This window comes from Halichoerus grypus, chromosome 12 (genome assembly GCF_964656455.1).
Source record: "Halichoerus grypus chromosome 12, mHalGry1.hap1.1, whole genome shotgun sequence".
In the NCBI taxonomy this organism is placed as follows: domain Eukaryota; kingdom Metazoa; phylum Chordata; class Mammalia; order Carnivora; family Phocidae; genus Halichoerus; species Halichoerus grypus.
The window spans coordinates 59,728,649-59,737,756 of NC_135723.1; the positions used below are offsets into that span (position 1 = coordinate 59,728,649).

Genomic DNA, 9,108 nt, shown 5'->3' on the forward strand with positions numbered 1-9,108 from the left:
TTGCCATTGTGGTCACCATAGAAATGCACCTTTCCGATCTCCCATTGTGGGGAGTATAACTGACTGACAAGCCCAGCTGCTGCCTTTTGGGTTTTTTTATTTGTGTTTGTTTTGTTTTAAGTAAACTCCATCTATACCCAATGTGGGGCTTGAACCCACGACTCTGAGATCACACGTTGTATGCTCTACTGACTGAGTGAGCCAGGCATCCTTTTATTATGATTTTTTTTTATTACTTTTATTAGTTTTTCGTTTGTTTAAACAGTCTTGAGGTCTTTTTTTTTTTTTTTTTACACTTATCCTGCCATGAATTCGTAGGGAATGGGTTCCAGCAGCTCAGGGTCCTTTCCATTGGTTCTCACAAAGTGTGCTTCTCTGGGTGGAGCAGGCTGGCACTTCCGTTAAACCCAAGTGCCTCTCTCTTTGGCTTCCTTCTTTTTCTGATCATCTTCCTTCACACACTTCAGGAAGCTATCTCGGCTCTTTGAGTGCTTAATATGTTCAATACTTAAATTAATTCTCTTGGCAAGAATCCTGCCTTTAACTTGTTTGTTTACAACAATGCCAACAGCATGCTGGGTAACACCATAGACCCTTCCAGTGTTGCCATGGCAACATTTGTTGGGCCTTCCTTTTTGAACAGTGCCCATTACCTCGATGTCTACAATATCACCTTTCTTATAGATTCGCATGTATGTAGGTAAAGGAACAACTCCATGTTTTCGAAAAGGCAGAGAGAACATGGTGGGTACTCTCCTCTTTCCCTTTGTGTTGGTCATTTTGTCAAATTACTGGGAGATGGTGGTTCCAGCTGAAAGGAATTATTTTTATTAGTTTATTTTTATATCAGCTGTGCCTTGTGAAAGCACTTCCAAAGTTACGCCAAAGTCATGCTTCCCAACGTTGATTCCAACTAGTGACTGGGCATGGCAAGGACACTGTTCCTGCAAGACGGTGACTCCTTGATGGGTGACCTTTGCTCCTCACTGGCCCAGCTGAAACTTCCTTACAACTGTACTGCAGTCCAAGCCTCTTCCTATCCACCCCTGCTTCCTCCCCCTTCTTCCCAGGTGCCAGACTGCATCATGGTTCCCTCCAGGCATCTCCCTAATACATTTCTTGCATGTTTAATCCCATCCTGGCTTCTTAGAGGACTGAGCTAACACAATCATAAAAACCAAAGTATATCAAACACATATATGCACTTTATATAATAATAACGATGTGTGAATCTGCCACCCAGGCTATGAAATGGAAAATTACCTATACCCCTCCTTCCTCTCATTCACTTCAAAGTGAACCACTGTCCTAAATTTTATATAATCATTCCCTCCCTTTTTTGTTTAGTAACTTATAGATGTACTCCCAAGCAAGTCATGGTTAATTTTGTCCATTCTGGAATTTTATATAATGGAATTATTTTCTTAAAGATTTATTTATTTTAGAGAGCGAGCATGCCCATGCACAAGTGGGAAGAGGGAGAGGGAGAAAAGCAGTCCCTGCTTAGCAGGGAGCCCCACATAGGGCTTGATCTCACAACCCTGAGATCATGACCTGATCAAGAGTCCAATGCTCAACCCACCGAGCCACCCAGGCACCCCTATAAATAGAATTCTACTTCAGGTATTCTATGACTTATTGCTCACTCAACACCACAGCCCATCAACACAACATTCAGATGTGTGCAACCATAGTTAAAGTCAGTTGACTTCAATATTTGTGTGGTTTTGACTGTATATTCCTTTGTAGTAGTAAGTTATATATTCTGGACACTAATCTTTTGCTAATCATATGTGTTGCAAATATCTTATCATTTGAGGCTTGACTTTTCACTCTCTTTGTGATATCTTTGATGAACAGAGGCAATCACAGCTATCTATCTTTTCCTCTATTGTGTTTTATTTAAGAGATTCTTCCCTATTTTAAGACCTTAAAAGACATTCCCCTGTATTGGCTATGAAATGTTTCATTTTGCCCATGAAATGTTTCATTTTGCCTTTTACATTTTAATCTTTTATGTACCTGAAATTGATTTTTAACATGACACGAAATAAAAATCCAAGTTCATTTTTTTAATTGAAATATAATTTAGATTGGTAAAATTCGCCTTTTACAGTGCTAAGAGTTTTGACAAATTCAATTGTGTAACCAACACCACTGTCAAGATATAGAATTATTCTTTCACCCCCAGGAAGTCCCCTTTGTGCTCCTTTGTAATAAACCTCTTCCTCTATTCTCAATTCCTAGAAACCACTGATCTGTTTTTTGTTTTTTTTTTGTCCCTAGAGTTTTGCCTTTTCAATTAGGTCTTATCAATGGGATCATACAGTATATAGCATTTTGATTCTGGCTTCCTCCACTCTGTAAAATGCATTTGAGATTCATCCATGTTGTATAAATCAGTTGATTCTTTCTTTTTTTTTTTTTATTGCTGAGTAGCATTTCACTGAGTGGTTGTACCATAGTGTGTCTATCCCTTCATCCATTGAAAGATATTTGGGCTGTTTCCAGTTTTTGCTGATTCCCACCAACACTATAGGAAGATTCCTGTTCTGCATCCTCACCAGCTTACCAACTTGATACGGTCTTTTAAAAAAGCCATTCTAATGTGTGTCTAGTGGTATCTCATTGTGGTTTTGATTTGTGTTTCCCTTAGGACTCATGATGGTAAGCATCTTTTCATGTGTTTATTTTCTGTTTACGTCTCTCTTTTTGTTTTTTTTAGGGGAGGTAGGGGGAGAGGGAGAGAGAGCATCTTGAGCAGGTTCCACGCCCAGTGTGGAGCCCGACACGAGGCTCAATCTCACAACCCTGAGATCATGACCTGAGCCAAAATCAAGAGTTGGACACTTAACTGACTGCGCCACCCAGGTGCTCCTGCATCTCTTCTTTGAGGAAATATTTGCTGTTTAAAAATTGGGTTGCTTGTATTATTACAGGGTCATAACAGTTCTTTACATATTCTTTTTTTTTTTTTTAAAGATTTTTATTTATTTATTTGACAGAGAGAGACACAGCGAGAGAGGGAACACAAGCAGGGGCAGAGGGAGAGGGAGAAGTAGGCTTCCCGCAGAGCAGGGAGCCCGATGCGGGGCTCGATCCCAGGACCCTGGGATCATGACCTGAGCCGAAGGCAGACGCTTAACGACTGAGCCACCCAGGCTCCCTACATATTCTTAATTAAAGTCTTTTAGGAGATGGTGGTTTACAAATATTTTTTCCCAGTTTGTGGCTTGCATTTTCATTTTCTTAACCATCTTATTTGGTTATTTGGTCCAAATTTTATGAAGTCTATCGGATTATTTTTTTAAGGATCATGCTTTTTGCATCCTAAGAATTCTTTGCCTAATCTAAAGTCACAAAATTTTCTTTTATAAGTTTTATAGTCTTACTTTTACTTTAGGTCTGTGATTATAGCTTAACTTTTTTTTCACATGCTAAGAGGTCAACAAATTTTCTTTTAAAGATTTATTTATTTATTTGAGAGGTAGAGAGTGGGAGAGAGAAAGAGATCACAAGCAGCGGGGAGGAGTAGAGGGAGAAGCAGATTCCCCGCTGAGTAGGGAGCCCAATGTGGGACTCGATCCCACGACCCTGGGATTACGACCTGAGCGGAAGGCATATGCTTAACCGCCTGAGCCACCCAGGCGCCCCAAACAAATTATTTTTAACAATAAAATACCACCATTCTGAAATATCTCATAGAAAGTTACAAAGTTAACATTTCAGCTCCTTGATTCAAGCTTCTTCAATGATGACTAAAGAGAATGTTGGTATTTTCTCCCACTTACTATCATGAACTTTTTTTTTTTTTTGAAGTAAGCATTACCCCCAACGTGGGGCTTGAACTCATGACCCTGAGATCAAGAGTCACATGCTCTACCCACTGAGCCAGCCAGGCGCCCCTGAACTTTATTTTTTAACCAGGATATATGCTAAGGTCCAAATCAAACAATCTACCCTTTAGCCAATTTCCTTGGCACATGCAAACTATCAGATAGGATATTTCCAAGTGCAGAGAAAATCTTGATTCTAAACATAAAAACACTTGATGTTATTGAGTTGAAAATATGAATCTCAAAAATGACTAAAAGGAGAGACTTGCTTTACTTTTTAAATTTCAATGGAAATACTGTTTTAGCTAAATCCTTTTTCTCAAAATTGCTGTTTACTCAATGAATGCATTTGAAAAATAAACCCCCAGGAGAGGTATTTCATGATCAGACTCATTCTGATACAGGCTCAGGAAGAAGCTTTCATCTTCAGCAATGTCTGCCTGCTGGTCTGTCCGTGGCAAGGCCAGCCAACATGGCAGTGGACCACATACAAGCCTTCCCTCTTCCTACCACCCCCACCCCGTCTTTTGAAGACGATTCTGTGTTGGCATGTACACACACGTGCACATGTGTCTGTCCACATGTGTGCCTGAAGAAACGTGATGGAAACTAGAAGTCTCTTCCTCTTTATGCCTGTGGGGAGCCAGCCCTTTGATGGGTGATCATGGTTGAAGAGGTTGCTATCTAAAAGGCCTCTTGCTGATTAGGATACCGCCTCTTGGTCTAGCGTTGGCTCAGAGCCTTTGTCTACAAACAGCAGCTCCACTCAGCCCTGCTAATGCTGTACCTCTGGTCAGCCTTTCCTGGCAAGTGTCTTCAAAGTATAGTGTGACTTCCAGTTGGAAATGATAACCCTTGCAGGTGGCAAGCAGCACTCAATGTGCTTTTCGCAGAATCCCGCAAGTAAACATTCCCATGGAAAAGTGATATTTTCTACCCTTTACATATTGGATTTAATAAGGGGATAGTGTCAAAGTCACACACAGAACAGAGAGAAGGATGTTATTGAATGCTCAGCATGGTATCTACAAAAATTGTCTGCTGAATGCAGCAAATTCCTTTTCAGGGCTGATAAAAGCCAAAATGGGTTGGATGCTGATATGAAGGGGAGCCCAATATAATCACATTTTGGTTTTGGGCCTGACTCTTTTTAAATGATGTCTTCTTTTTTAAGTCACGGGGGACAAGAATCATACACAGGGTGTCATTGACACCTCTTACTTCTACCTGTGTGGGCCTGCCGCAGCTGTTGGTGACCAGAAAGTCATGAAAAGAAAAGACTCGCTTTGAAATTCTATGCATACTGCTACCAATGAAAGAATGGCTAGGATTTTCATGTCTTTGAAAAACTAAATCGAAGAAGAATCTTTGTGTTCAGCTCTGTAATTTAGTTAATACATCAAAGCCAAAAATTATTTTTATATATATATATATATATATGTATATAAAAACTAGATGGGATGAAGAAAGCTTCTCCCCTTTCAATTGGGTTGGCTGGTTTGTCCCTGGGTGTTTCTAGATGAACTCCTTTATTAGTCCCTGATTTCTGTGTGCAACAAATTAGATTCTCCCCAGCTCTGTAGGTATAAGCCCGCCTCATCTGTAGCCGACTGCACTTAAGGCCACAACCCAGGTTCATCCTGATAACTGACACAAGTGAATGAATGGGTGCCTTTAAAATAGTAAGGTTACAGAAAAGCTCCAGAAGGACCAACGGCTATCAGGGGATTGTATCTCTGTGGTTTTTTTTTTCTTCCCTGTTGTTTTTTTAAGTAACCTGTACCCCCAACGTGGGACTTGAACTCACAGACCCCGAGACTGAGAGTCATATACTCTACCCATTGAGACAGCCAGGTGCCCCTGTATCTGTTTTTTGAGTGCTTAAAATTTCAGATGTTAATGACTAATGTTTCTTAGAAATTGTTGCAATACATAATTTTGTTAATTATTACATTAACTGAGGGGCGCCTGGGTGGCTCAGTTGGTTAAGCGTCTGACTCTTGATTTCTGCTCAGGTCATGATCTCAGGGTTGTGAGATTGAGCCCAGGGTTGGGCTCCATGCTCAGTGGGGAATCTGCTTGGGATTCTCTCCCTCTGCCCCTCCCCCTGCTTGCCCCCCCCCCCCAAATAAACAACTAAATCTTAAAAAAAAGAAAAAAATGAATCTCTCTCCCTTTCCCTTTGCCCCTCCCCCCACTCTGTCTCTCGTTCTCAAAAAAAATTATTACATTAGCTGAATTGGAGAAATACATATACACACACATACAAAATAAAATATTTTGCATAAGTTCATTTATGTATGCCAACTCTTTTTAGAATTGAGGATTCTAAAGAAAAAAGTTTAACAGATACCAATTGTTTTGCATTTCACTAAAAGCCCTGCAGATACATTTAAAAATTATTAAATATATATATTGCAGTAAGGTAATATATAGCAAATGTAGATTCTTTTAACCCACATTTTAAAATATTCTTTGATCTAATAATTACACTATTACACTTCTAGGGATTTTTTAAAGGATGTAATTCAAAAGAAGGAAAAGCAATATGCACTTATATTTTCACAGCTGGGTTATTTATAATAGGACAAAAAAAGAGAGAGAGAAAAGAAATGTCTCATGAAAGGTAAATGCTTAAGTTAATTGCTAAAAACCTGATGGATTATTATGTAGTTGGTAAAATGACATTTATTATTTCTATTTATAGATACATAAAATACATGTGATTCAACATTAGCCCAAAAAGCAAAAGTATGTGTACCATATGACTGAAACTGAATTAAGATATATATGCACAGGAACAAAGAATGGAATGTTTTTAAAAATTGTAGAAGATTTGTAAAATATTGAGTTACTTTTGATCAACTTTTTAAAGCAAAAGTATTTTTAAATTACTGAGCCATAAAAACTATATCAAATTTGCACAATCTTAAACTATTCTTCTTCCATATTCTTCATATATTTCAGCAAAACCAGAAAGAGAATATGTTCCATAAGAGATAAAGGAATCAACTGTGGCGCTAAGTACACTGTTTCGTTCAACTTTTTTTCTTTTTGGGGAGGGTGGGGGGGGTCGTCAATCTTTCTTGATGAAGAAGTACTTCGATTTACATTCGGGCAAAAATTCCTCACCTCGTCACAGACAACACTCTGAGCACACACTCACCTTCTGTTTCTCAAGTATGACAACCTTCTTTCGGTCTCACACTTAACTGTTTCTTCTGCCTGGAATGTTCTTGCCATTCCCGAGTCCTTTGCAACACTTAGATCTCAAATGCTATCATATGAGAAAGGCCATTGTTAGCATATCCTAACTAAGGTTGTATGGTGAAATCCCCTTTTTCTCTCCCTGGATCTCTTCAGCAGGCTCTCCAAAATTTGGTTGTGATTTTGGAGGTGGAATTTCGGGTGATTTTTTTGGATAGGACAGTGATATGCTCAGATTGTATTCCACATGGGACCAGGGCAAGAGCAGGAATGGTCCTAGAAAGTCAAGTCACTTGATTGTTGGTTACCAACATGTGGGAAGAAATCTGTGTCTTTCATTTGCAATAGGAAGATGCCAAAGATCTCACAATGGATCTGGGAAAGGTCCACACTCAGGACACAAGATTGAGCACCTGCCAAAGGAAATGGGCTGAGACAAGTAACTCCAGGGCCTCTTGACTTTCGAATCCCAATGAATGACCTGCATTATCCTCATTCTCCTATCGAAGTGGCTGATCACCTTTGTTACGTAAGTATCAAGAAGTCCTAGATGGAGGGTGGTGGCAGTGATTTTGCAAAAAACCACAAAATACCAAAAAACAAAACGCCCAGCCCCCCCCCCCCGCCCCGCTCCAGTGATGTAAAAAAGAGACATAATTTTAAGTAGGTTTATTCTTGGTTTATCTTTCCTTTCTGCACTGAACAAAATCCCAACACATTCTCTTGGATGCAGAGAGACTGTGACTCTGGGATTGCCCAGGCCCCACCTGTTATCCCAGCCTTTCCTCTCCTCAGTCCCTCAAAACCTGGCCTCTTTTACAAAGCAGCAGTGAGGAAACTTTCCAGGCTTCAGGGGGTAGAGGATCCCCAGCCTTGACCCTAGAATGAGGCACAGCCTCAGAAATTCCATGGTTGTAGGGAGGGGCCTCAGAGCTTTTCAAACTATCTAAATTCATAACCCTCTCACTTTGTGTATTTTTTTTTTTTAAAGATTTTATTTACTTCACAGAGAGAGAGAGAGAGGCAACACAAGCAGTGGAAGTGGCAGGCAGAGGGAGAAGCAGGCTCCCCGCTGAGCAAGGAGCCCGAGGTGGGACTTGATCCCAGGACCCCGGGATCATGACCTGAGCTGAAGGCAGCCGCTTCACCAACTGAGCCACCCAGGCATCCCTCATTTTGTTTTTCATTAACAACATATATGCTAACAAAGCAATAATTAATATTTGTAAGAGCCAGTAAGCCAGCTATCCAGAAAGAGTCTGAAAAAAAAAAAAACCCATAATTTAACATTGAGAATAGAAGTTGTGGGGTGTGTAGTAAAATCTGTCTATTTATTATGTTTCTTGTCTAAGCCAAAATATAACAAATGGAGTAGAATTTGATCTACCAGTGCCACAGGCTTTCTGGTGTAGTTCTTTGTTATGCTTAGGGATAAATGCACTGCTACAGGATAGAGATGATAGTTTCAGCTGGAGATAGAGAAAGAAATTGCTTCAGAAATAGCCTCACTGAATCTTAAAATCAGTAGATTAAAAAAAAAAAAAATCACCTAACATCTCTTCCAAATGTCCCAAGGAATTGATGTAAGTTTCAGAAGACTCCGTCACAAAAATATATTTGGTAGGATTCTGATATTTGCCTCTTACAGATTCACTGATTTAACATAAAGAATTAACATTGTTTAATAGTCAGGGGCACCTGGCTGGTTTGGTCCGTGGAGGGTGTAACTCTTGATCTCAGGGTTGTGAGTCAAGCCCCATGTTGGGTGTAGAGATTACTTAAAAACAAAATCTTTTTTTTTTTTTTAAGATTTTGTTTATTCACCTGACAGATAAAGACATAGCGAGAGAGGGAACACAAGCAGGGAGAGTGGGAGAGGGAGAAGCAGGCCTCCCGTGGAGCAGGGAGCCCGATGTGGGGCTCGATCCCAGGACCCTGAGATCACGACCAGAGCCAAAGGCAGACGCTTAATGACTGAGCCACCCAGGCACCCCCTTAAAAACAAAATCTTAAAAAAAAATTCTTCAGTATACAAATTTCTTGCATTAAAAAATTGTGTGTGTGT

General features: G+C 39.9%; 1 pseudogene; it reads right to left on the reverse strand.

The window, feature by feature from the left end:
• Window positions 1-242: 242 nt before the first annotated feature.
• On the reverse strand, window positions 243-779 carry LOC144379671 (large ribosomal subunit protein eL21 pseudogene; annotated as a pseudogene).
• Between the last annotated feature and the right edge of the window lie 8,329 nt (window positions 780-9,108).